This window comes from Neophocaena asiaeorientalis, unplaced genomic scaffold, assembly GCF_003031525.2.
Source record: "Neophocaena asiaeorientalis asiaeorientalis breed wild unplaced genomic scaffold, Neophocaena_asiaeorientalis_V1.1 scaffold521, whole genome shotgun sequence".
Taxonomy (NCBI): Eukaryota; Metazoa; Chordata; class Mammalia; order Artiodactyla; family Phocoenidae; genus Neophocaena; species Neophocaena asiaeorientalis.
Window position 1 is genome coordinate 2,813,245 of NW_020174712.1, and position 11,833 is coordinate 2,825,077.

Below are 11,833 nucleotides of genomic sequence, written 5' to 3' on the forward strand. Positions count from 1 at the left end.
TTTTTTTTTTTTTTTTCCCTCTGAGTCTGGATGAAGCCTCAGAATCCTTTTCAACATAGCATTCCAGGCAGCCACTAAAATTTTACTAGAGTTGAGATATAACGTGAGACCCATCTGCCATTCTGAGTGAGAACCTCGTAGAACGGCAGTGAAGCCTCTGGGGTCCCATGGCACTTTTTCTGTGCTACTCTGCTGTCACTATACTGTATCATAACAGTCAGTCATACATTCTTTTCATCTGTTCTAGGAAAAATCAGTTTTCTACGCTATGATCCATAAACACTTAATTTCAGAGATGCTTTTAGGTATACTGCAAAAACAGAAGAGGCAAGATGAGAGGCTTGCGGGGGTGGGGGTGGGTCGCATAAATTTGAGAAACCAAGTTCTTGAAGCTTTACACTGTGTATTGCTATGCTAACGTTGTGAGAAATCCTAGTAAATGAACCTGTTTAGCTGTTTTTTAACCCAGTGTTTTCTAAACATGACTTATACCTGTATCCCTACTTTTTTTTTTTTTAAGCAACAAGGAATTTTATTACCTTAAGAAATTATACATAACCCAGAGGTAGGACAGGCCCAGGAGTAGTAGGGCAGGCTCCACGTGGGAATATCCAGCCTCAGCACCATCTCTCTGTATCTTTCTTAGCTCTGCCCTCCCCGTGGGTGCGCCTGATGCCCTGGCTAGTGGCTAGATGGCTGCAGGCATTTCAGGCACCATAGCCACACAGGATGAGATCCAGATGGGGAAAGGCCCTTTTGGAACAAGGAAAGTGTTCTTAGAAATGAAGTGGCAGTGTTCCCTTGGTGTCTGTTTGGCAAGGTTTGGGCGGGTACCCGCCTGTATGGAATTGTTGGCTGCGGGAGGGGACCATGGTGCTGTGACTGGCCTAGCCAGTCCTTTAAGGAGGAAGGAAGCAGTGGAGTCAAAACAATGAATGTTTCACTTCATAGCCAAGGTTTTCAGGATAGGAGGATGCTCTCTTTTTAGCCTTTCACACCTTCATTTACTCCTCACTTTAACCAAGCTTCTCGCTGTTCCTGAATTTACCTTTATGGGGTGTACGTGTTGCACCCATGGGCCCCTGGGAAGGCCTCTGCCCCCATTTCTGCACATTCAGTTCTTGTTGTTAAAGACCTAGTTCAAACTCTTCCATCCGGTCAACTCTACCATGCTCTTCAGTTCTGCCCAGTAAACGTTTGTGGAGGGAGGAGAGGGAAAAGTCAGGTGAATTCCAGGTTTCTGACTTGGGTGGCTGAATGGACATGGTCCACGTGGGCAGGTTTGGGATGGTGGAAGGTGAGGAGGTAAGTTTTGACCATGCGGATTTTGAGATGCCTGTGGTTATGTTCAGCCTGCACATAGGCTTGCAGCTCTGCCATTAGAGGGAGAGATGGGGGGAACAGGTCTGGTGGGGGTCGGTGTGCACGTGCAGTTAAAGCCACAGGTCCATGAGACTGCCGAGGGTGGCCTGCCGTGGTTGAGAAGCAGCAAGCTGAAGGGCAGGCAGAGGAGGGAGAAGGACGGTGCATAGGAGAGAGAAACCCAGAGAAGCCAAGAGAGCAGCAGTGGCCAGAGGTGCTGGGTGAGGTGGGGGGAGTCCAGAAAGAGGGCAGGGAAGTGTCCTTGCATTTGGCCCTGGACACCTGTGCGGGTGGTGTCTGGGGAGGGCGGGGTGGACGTGGGGCAGATGTGGTATTTATCCTCTCAGGTGAGGGGTCGGGGACAGGTGGGGAGGCTGAGGCGGGGTGCACGGTGCCCCCTGGGAGCTTGGACGAGAAGGAGAGAGGGCGGTGTTCACAGGTGCGTGTGGTGCTTGTGCTTTGGGAATTTTTGTTGTTGAGTAGAGATTTAATCACATCTTTGGGTTAAAGAGGAAGCTTGAAAAGTAGAGAGGGAAATCCCAGAGACAGGATGCTTGCTAGAGCAGTGCCCAGGCCGACGGGACCAGAGCACTGGTGGAGGGTTTAGGCTTGAGACTAATGGGAAAGAAGTAAAAGTGGGAGCAGAGAGAGAAGCTCGCAGGCAGCCGGCAGGGAGCTGAGATGTTTCAAACTGGGTTGCCTCGACTGTCTTGGTAACTGAGAGGCAAATTAATTGCCCTCAGTGAGGAGGATGGCGTGTTGAGGTAATTTTTAAGACAGGTGGAAAGAGCTTCCGTGAATCCTTTGTGACTGCCCCAATTTATGTAAAATGATTGCTCTACTCCTGTATTAAAATAAATCTTCCAAAGAATAAGACTTCTCAGCTTTTTTCAGGGGTCATAATCTTTTGTTGTCACGACCACTTAGTGATGTTTCTCAAGATGGGGTCTGAGGATTTACAAATAACTTAGGAATTCTTGCTAAAAAATGCTGTATGTCAAAGACACACCTTATAAACTTTCTGAATTAAGAATCTTTGTTGGGGGAGGGAGGAATAGGATCTAGAAATCTGCATTAGAACAGATTCCCCAAGTGATTCTTGAAAATGAGTTAGTGTATTTTCAGGCGGCGGATGGGGGCCTCCGGATGTCATCAAGGGCCGAGGAGACTCGGAACCGCGTGCGGTGTCCGTGTCTGACGGACCCACACGTGAGAGTCAGCGTTGCTGCATTCTCTCTGCTCAGCGGTAGAGTGGCTGCCGCACTAAGGCTTGTCTTTAATACCATGTTTCTCATAAGGGCAGGTTTTATTCTTTGAATTTGAACACATTTATTTTAGATAGAAACAGAAGAAAGAATTTTTATGATCTAGACCTAGGCTGGGGCAGATGATTTTTACTCTCCAGTTAGGAGGGATGTAAAAATCGGCCTGTTTGAATTGTATTTTCGGTGTTTTTGCAACTAGTAGTTTTATGGCAGTAATCCATCTCACGCACCTCAATATCTTGTACATGTGTGTTATCCAGGCCACAGCCCAGAGTTCAGCTTTTCGCTTCAAGGGAACTATGAAAATAGAAATCCCGCTGGAATTGGAATCAAATTACCAATGTGATATTTTTCCAACCAGGTCCTAAATGTCTTATCACCAGTTTTCATTTAAAAGCCAGTCAACAGATTTAATAAGAATGGTATTACGGTATCCAGGACAGTAACAGAGTTTTTTAAAAAAGTGATTGCTTTCATTACTAAAGATCTCTGTGAAAAAAAGCAGTTCTGTGTGACTCATTGAGTTGTTGGGTTACATGATAGCTTTGAAGCAGGGGCAACCACTCTTCCACATTTATATTCAGTGGTTTCAGTGCGAACTCTTATGAAATGAGAATAATTTTTGTAACTTACTTCAGTACGTATGAACGTCAAAATTCTTATGAAATGATCTCATGGATTGGTTGTATATTTGAGTAGCTGTTCTCCTGTGACCTGGACCAGAGTGTGGAATGTAGAGGAGATACCAGAATGGGAAGAATGTTAGAATTCCTAAGCAGAGCCTGCCCCATTGTTAGAGCTCATTAGTTACTCAATTATGAGCTTCTGTTCCATCAAGGATAGATTAAGCCCCTTGAACACAGAGAATGTCATGTATTTACCTTTGTCTCTGGTACCCAACTAAGTGGCAGACGCACAGAGTCCTTAGTATGTGTGAGATGATTGAATGAGTTGATGGAAATGTGATTCATATCTTGGAAACCTCTGATTTCCCTTATGAGCTCAGAATTACAATGGAAGCCAGTGATAAAATGGCTACAGAATTTTTATTCCTACAGACCTTTGCAGGAATGCAAAAACCTAATGCCAGTTTTCAGTGATCTTTCCTAAGCCAATGTGCCTTTTCTTCATTCTTCTCCCCCAGCCCTAGTCTCTGTTCTATATTTGCCAGTTTAGACAAACTGCCGCTGCCTGTATACTTTCAAGTGCATGTTATAATTTCAGTTTCCAAATCTGTGTCTGGTTTGAAATATACTTAAATTTCCCTTGTAATCAAGTGGAGTGTGTTTTCTAAGGATCTTCAGACTTGAGTCCTTGACATTAGAAATGAAGCACATATTTTCTTCCCACGAGTCTAATTCTTCCAACTGAATGGAAAAACAATCCTTAGTATATTAGCCTATCTCAAGAAATACCTCTATTGATCAGTTAATAGAGATTTTGCATTTGCATTAATAATCATTTTTCTCTTAGAAAGCAGATTAATCACCAAGAAACATTATTAAAGGACTCTGCTTGTGATACTAGTCAAATCTGAAAGTATGATAGGTCGTAATACTAATCACGTGTAACATCACTATAATCACTCTTTGATTAACACCGTAAAAAATTTGGACTAAGACTTTTGGCACCATAACGATCTACATTTGAGTACTGTTTTGTAATGTAAGAAGACCCTTTTACGTGCATTGTCCTTGAGGTGCACGATAACCCTTTAGTATAAACAGGGCAGACATTATTTAAACTGAATCTCAGAGAAATGGACATGTTCATTATAAGCAGCAAGAAAATGGCAAAGAATCAACTATCGCCTCCTTTTACCTGGGTCTCGATTAAGTGCTCTTGCCACTATCGTGTGATGTCATATGCTTTTGCCATAGTAATAATAATGGGGTTATTATGCTCCACCCTGAAGCACATTTGAGTTTCCGGTTTGTTCAGAGAAAACATCTAGCTGATTTCACGCCCAGTCATAGGACCTAGTCTCAGGATCTATCCTGATTATCTTTCATTGTAGAAATGGAAACAGAACCTTGATTCCTACATCCGCATGCAGGCAGGGTTGGCCTTTAGCCTGAACACAACAATACTTCGATAACTGGAGTAATAAGCTACAGAAACTACTGATAATCTAATCTACCATTGATCTCTTGCCGAGTTCATTTTAGGTAAAATCATGATAGAGATTTATGCTTCTGGAGGCCAAAGTGGTTTACTTTACTGTGTAAGTATCGCTGAGGGCAGAAAGAAGGCCCTGACCTGCCCGTGTGGCCATCACTCATCTCCCCACCTGGAAATAAATACCCTGCAGTGTTGGGCTTTCAAGGCACGTAGGTTAGTGTTGGTTGAAGAGTCTGGAAAGGAACTTTTCCTGTTCAGCTTTGCATAGTTGGTGCTTCAGTGTCCCCTACCACCCACGCCCTGTTGTCCCTTCAGTTTCTCGTTGGCTGATAGAAGACTCTGCTTGAACCACATCAACATTCTCGAGGCGCACAGTCCTTTGCAGTCAGAGTCCAAATCCACTGTATGGTTCACAGACCCTTGTAGTATTTTTTAGAACATTTTTGGTGGTACTACACTTAGATCAATAGCATGGAAAGGAATATGTTTTTCATTTAAAATGGTAAAAAATGGTGAGGCCGAAGTAAATACGCAGTAGTCATAGTTAAATTACAGTATAAGTCATTCAAAATAATATATTCCAAATCTTTTATTACATAAAAGATGCTCATGATATAATATTGAGCGTGAAAAACCAGGTGCAGAACTGTGTGAGTACTGTGATCCTAATTTCTTCAAAAGTGTATGAAAATAAGGGCTTCCCTGGTGGCGCAGTGGTTGAGAGTCCGCCTGCCGATGCAGGGGACACGGGTTCATGCCCCGGTCTGGGAGGATCCCACATGCCGCGGAAAGGCTAGGCCCGAGAGCCATGGCCGCTGAGCCTGCATGTCTGGAGCCTGTGCTCCACAACGGGAGAGGCCGCAGCAGTGAGAGGCCCGCGTAACGCAAAAAAAAAAAAAAAAAGTGTTGTCCAAAGTAAGTAATAGTAAGGATTGGAGTCGCTAACTAGGAGGAAATAGACCAAAATATCAATAGTGATTATCTCTGGATAATGGTGTTATCAGTTGATTTAATTCTGAATTGCATCTATAATATAGAATGTGTCTCTACACTTGATATAATTAGAAATAGTATTTTTAAAAGAAATTGAAGCATCTTTGGAATCTAGAAAAACCATATAAGAACATTTGTAGGTTTGAATTTCAAAGAATAGCTTCTCCTAATATCTAAAACAGAAATTATTCTTAATTAAGAGGGGTAAAAACACACAAAACCACTACTTTCTGTCAATACAGTCTCCCTAAATGATAACCTCTCAGTATATGTTTGACAAATTTCTTTTAGCGATAAGGAGAACAAGACCTTTTTTAACTCATGGTTAAACATTATATGATTTCAATTTTCTTAAATTTACCAAGGCTTGATTTGTGTCCCAAGATGGGATCTATCCTGGAGAATGTTCCATGTGCACTTGAGAAGAAAGTGTAATCTGCTGTTTTTGGATGGAACGTCCTATAAATATCAATTAAATCTATCTGGTCTGTTGTGTCATTTAAAGCTTGTGTTTCCTTATTAATTTTCTGTCTAGATGATCTGTCCATTGGTATAAGTGGGGTGTTAAAGTCCCCCACTATTTTTGTGTTGCTGTCGATTTCCTGTTTTATAGCTGTTAGCATTTGCCTTATGTATTGAGGTGCTCCTATGTTGGGTGCATATATATTTATAATTGTTATATCTTCTTCTTGGATTGATCCCTTGATCATTATGTAGTGTCCATCCTTGTCTCTTGTAACATTCTTTATTTTAAAAGTCTATTTTATCTGATATGAGTATTGCTACTCCAGCTTTCTTTTGATTTCCACTTGTATGGAATATCTTTTTCCATCCCCTCACTTTCAGTCTGTATGTGTCCCTAGGTCTGAAGTGGGTTTCTTGTAGACAGCGTATATACTGGTCTTGTTTTTGTATCCATTCAGTGAGCCTGTGTCTTTTGGTTGGAGCATTTAATCCATTCACATTTAAGGTAATTAATTATCGATATGTATGTTCCTGTTACCATTTTCTGAATTGTTTCGGGTTTGTTTTTGTAGGTCCTTTTCTTCTCTTGTGTTTCCCTCTTAGAGAAGTTCCTTTAGCATTTGTTGTAGAGCTGGTTTGGTGGTGCTGAATTCTCTTAGCTTTTGCTTGTCTGTAAAGCTTTTGATTTCTCCATCGAATCTGAATGAGATCCTTGCCGGGTAGAGTATTGTTGGTTGTAGTTTCTTCCCTTTCATCTCTTTAAATATATCATGTCACTCCCTTCTGGCTTGTAGAGTTTCTGCTGAGAAATCAGCTGTTAACCTTATGGGAGTTCCCTTGTATGTTATTTGTCGTTTTTCCCTTGCTGCTTTCAAGGATTTTTCTTTGTCTTAATTTTTGTCAGTTTGCTTACTGTGTGTCTCGGCATGTTTCTCCTTGAGTTTATACTACCTGGGACTCTCTGCACTTCCCAGACTTGGGAGGCTATTTCCTTTCCCATGTTAGGGAAGTTTTTGACTATAATCTCTTCAAATATTTTCTCAGGTCCTTTCTCTGTCTCTTCTCCCTCTGGGACCCCTCTAGTGAGAATGTTGGTGCATTTAATGTTGTCCCAGAGGTCTCTTAGGCTGTCTTCATTTCTTTTAATTCTTTTTTCTCTATTCTGTTCCACAGCAGTGATTTCCGCCATTCTGTCTTCCAGGTCACTTATCTGTTCTTCTGCCTCAGTTATTCCGCTATTGATTCCTTCTAGTATATTTTTCATTTCAGTTATTGTATTGTTCATCTCTGTTTGTTCTTTAATTCTTCTAGGTCTTTGTTAAACATTTCTTGCATCTTCTCAATCTTTGCCTCCATTCTTTTTCTGAGGTCCTGGATCATCTTCACTATCATTATTCTGAATTCTTTTTCTAGAAGGTTGCCTATCTCCTCTTCATTTAGTTGATTTTCTGGGATTTTCTCTTGTTCCTTCATCTCGTACATAGCCCTCTGCCTTTTCATCTTGTCTATCTTTCTGTGAAGTAGTTTTCATTCCACAGGCTGCAGGATTGTAGTTCTTCTTGCTTCTGCTGTCTGCCCTCTGGTGGATGAGTCTATCTAAAAGGCTTGTGCAAGTTTCCTGATGGGAGGGACTGGTGGTGGGTAGAGCTGGGTGTTGCTCTGGTGGACAGAGCTCAGTAAAACTTTAATCTGTTTGTCTGCTGATGGGTGGGGCTGAGTTCCCTCCCTGTTGGTTGTTTGGCCTGAGGCGACCCAGCACTGGAGCCTATGTGCTCTTTGGTGGGTCTAATGTTGGATTCTGGGAGGGCTCACGCCAAGGAGTACTTCCCAGAGCTTCTGCTGCCAGTGTCCTTGTCCCCACGGTGAGCCACAGCCACCCCCCGCCTCTGCGGGAGACCCTCCAACACTAGCAGGTAGGTCTGGCTCAGTCTGCTGTGGGGTCACTGCTCCTTCCTCATGGGTCCCAATGCCCCCACTACTTGGTGTGCGCCCTCCAAGAGTGGAGTCTCCGTTTCCCCCAGTCCTGTTGAAGTCCTGCAATCAAATCCCACTAGCCTTCAAAGTCTGATTCTCTGGGAATTCCTCCTCCTATTGCCAGATCCCCCAGATTGGGAAGCCTGACGTGGGGCTCAGAACCTTCACGCCAGTGGGTGGACTTCTGTGGTATAAGTGTTTTCCAGTTTGTGAGTCACCCACCCAGTGGTTATGGGATTTGATTTGATCGTGATTGCACCCCTCCTACCGTCTCATTAGGTCTTCTCCTTTGTCTTTGGATGTGGGGTGTCTTTTTTGTTGAGTTCCAGTGTCTTCCTGTCAACGACTGTTCAGCAGTTGTGGTTCTGGTGCTCTCGCAAGAGGGAGTGAGCGCACGTCCTTCTACTCCGCCATCTTGAACCAATCCATGGTGAAACATTATAAAGCACAATCCAGGAAACTGATTCTGATCAAACCAGGTTTCGTTTGAATACTTAAAAACTTCCCCAGTGATAGAAAGTGTAGAGGCACATCCGCAGTAGAACATCTCCAGGACATGGACACTTTGCTGTCTGGAAAGTACAGCCTCAAAAGCAAAAATGCTTTGGGAACACTGTGTTCTATTATGTAGTGTCTTAATTTTGGTGACTTAAGTTTCGGCCCTTCTCTCTTGCTTTTGTTTCCACTATACCTTTACCTTCAGAAAACCAAGAAATCAGCTGTTAAACCAACCAGCTGATTAGCCTCAACTTGTTGCAAGTTGATGACATTTTGAGCTTTATTAGTGATAATAGCTGTACTTTGCTATATGTGCCAGGAATACTGCTACTTTTTTTCCGTGAGCCAGCAATTACAGACCAGATGCCCAGCGTTCCAATGTGGCTCAGGATTTGGTCCAAACAGTGTAAGCCCACAGTGTTTGGAATAAAATGAATTACTTGGAGATATGATATAAAATTCTTGATTTCCGTTTTTTGTTGGAAACAGTTGGGACCTCGAGCAACCCCCTTAACTCGTTTATTTTCCTGCCAGGCTCTTGCTGTCTTGTTTCTTTTTTGGACCCCTGCTATTATTTCCTTTAATTCTCTGAGGTGTTATAAGCCCACTTCAGCTAGAGAGGGAGTGGCTGGGACAAGGACCTACCATTAGTAAGAAGTCCTGTTGGACTTGGGAGCCCTCATAATTCCTCACGGTGGCCACTCGGCTTCCATTCTGACATGACTGCTGTCATTCATGTCACAGCCTTTCGTCAGGGTCTTCCTATCTTCCTCAGAAGGGATATGTGTGGGTCTTTTGTTTCTTTGGTTTTGATTACATTGTTTTTTGAGGAGGAGGCAGAATATGGTTGGTTTGAAAGGAGCCATGTTTTTGAGAATAACATAGTTTAAGAATGAGAATATTAGTCATGAGATCCCGGTAGACTGTCAGATGCTGAAAATACTTGGAAACACTCGGCCACGTGACAACTCCACGTGGATAATGATGATTATCTAACATAAGTCACTCTTTCAGTAGCTTTACAGGAAATTATACCCATCACTCCTTCAATTGCTTTTCCTTTTAAAATAAACCAAAATAAATAATTTTTTTTATTATTGTAGAAGTGTATAGCAAAGGAGAGAAACACTTGTTTATTTGAGTAGCTCAGGTAATAGGCACGAAAGGAATTACCAGTCATGGACTGGCTGTTCTAGCCCCAGCTCTGCTCCCACAGCAAGGAACACAGTAAGCAATGTCATCCTTGTAAACAATGGAAAATGAGGTGTATGTCTCAGCTGGATTCCAGATCATTCCTGGTTGTCTAGTTGCTAATGGTGTCAGAGTACCCAGGTCTCTCCACGTGGATTCTCTCCGAATGTTGTTCCCTCAGGAGAGGGTGTCTTTACTCTGACACAAAGACAGTTTGAGTGTATCATGGCTGTAGACTAACAGCTGACATTCAGGAGTAAACAGAAAGCTGATATGTGCTCAGGAAAGGGTTTGTTGATATGGCATGTATTCCTTGTTGCTGAGAATCATATATCAGAGAAGAGCTTTGAGGTTTTGCCCTGTCTTTGGAAAACGTTTTCTTTGGTTTTTATTTATTTAGTTAGTTTTTGGCTGTGTTGGGTCTTCATCGCTGTGCGCGGGCTTTCTCTAGTTGTGGCGAGCGGTGGTGCATGGGCTTCTCTTGTTGTGGACCATGGGCTCTAGGCACGCTAGATTCAGTAGTTGTGGCTCACAGGCTCAGTAGTTGTGCCTGACGGGCTCTAGAGCTCAGGCTCAGTAGTTGTGGCACACGGGCTTAGTTGCTCCGCGCATGTGGAATCTTCCTGGACCAGGGCTCGAACCCATGTCCCCTGCATTGGCAGGCGGATTCTTAACCACTGCACCACCAGGGAAGCCCGGAAAACCTTTTCAAAATGAGCAATTATATGTTGAGGCTGCTCACTTTCTCTCCCCAGGGTGCTCACTGAGTGATTAAAAGTGATCTTGACAAGTTGGTTCTAAGCTAGGTTTACATCTTAAAATGAAGACAGGTTTCATTTATTTTAATTAAGTAAAAAATAAGGTGTATTTTTTACATGGCAGGGGTTCTGGTTCACCAAACTCCCATCTATCTTAATATTGGGATATGGAGGCCAAACATCAGATGAGGGTGGACTGCTCAGACTGCACTCGAAGTCCTCAGTTCTGGATCGAGTAGTGAAGACTTCTGTCACTTACCCTTTGTGACAGAGGGAGAAGGATGCACATTTTTCTCACACCTTTCCTAAAACCCGCATTCTTAGGAAAGTGGTTGTCAGGAAGAGGCAGGCTTTCCCTGAGGGATGGGAGGGACCTGCGCAGTGCAGGGAGGGAGGTTAGCATTTGCTGTAACACATCTTTTGGGGAAGTCTCTGTCGTGTGGAGTTCCTTTTTTCAAACCTATAAATGGAAGGAGAATGAAGACAGGTTTTGCTCCACTGCCCTCTGGGCCACAGGAATGCACATGTGCCTCTGTTTTAGTGCTGGCCTTCTCCCCTTCTTTCCCTTCCTCCCCTTCTTTCTCTCTTTCTCCACCTCGGGATAATGATTAATTAATGAATTCCATCTCTGTGATCTGAAAGAAAAGGAGTATGTAGTGACTAATCTACACTCATGTAGTAGTTTAGTCATGAGGAGATTCTGGCTCCATAAATATTAAATCCTTAAAAAAGGAATTTCCATGCATGGTTACCCAGTTACTTTGGGCCCGTGATGCTTTCTTTTATCTTCCTGTTCTCCTTACTTACAGACTAGCCATCAGGCTGTGAGGATGGGACAGGGCTGAAGAACTGTTTTTTCTTTCTATTAAGGGCCAGTGACCCCGTGGGGGATGGGGTGCAGGGAAATCCAAAATCAGTTTGGAAAATGAGATGGAAAAACTAATAGCGCTTTTAGGTAAAGAGCCAACATAGAAAACGTTATTCTCATATAAGCTTTTTAAATTAAAGAGAGTAAAGGTCTAATTCAGGTACAGTGAGTAGTGACAAACATGTTTATTGTAGGTATTACATCTAAGTATGAAGCAGAGAGAGAAAAGAAATATGCAGACAGTTGGCAATAATTAGTAAAGCCATAACTAGGGAGAGAAAGAAAAGATAAAAAGTAAGAAACTGTTTTGAAGGAAGTTGTAACGATAGACACAGGAG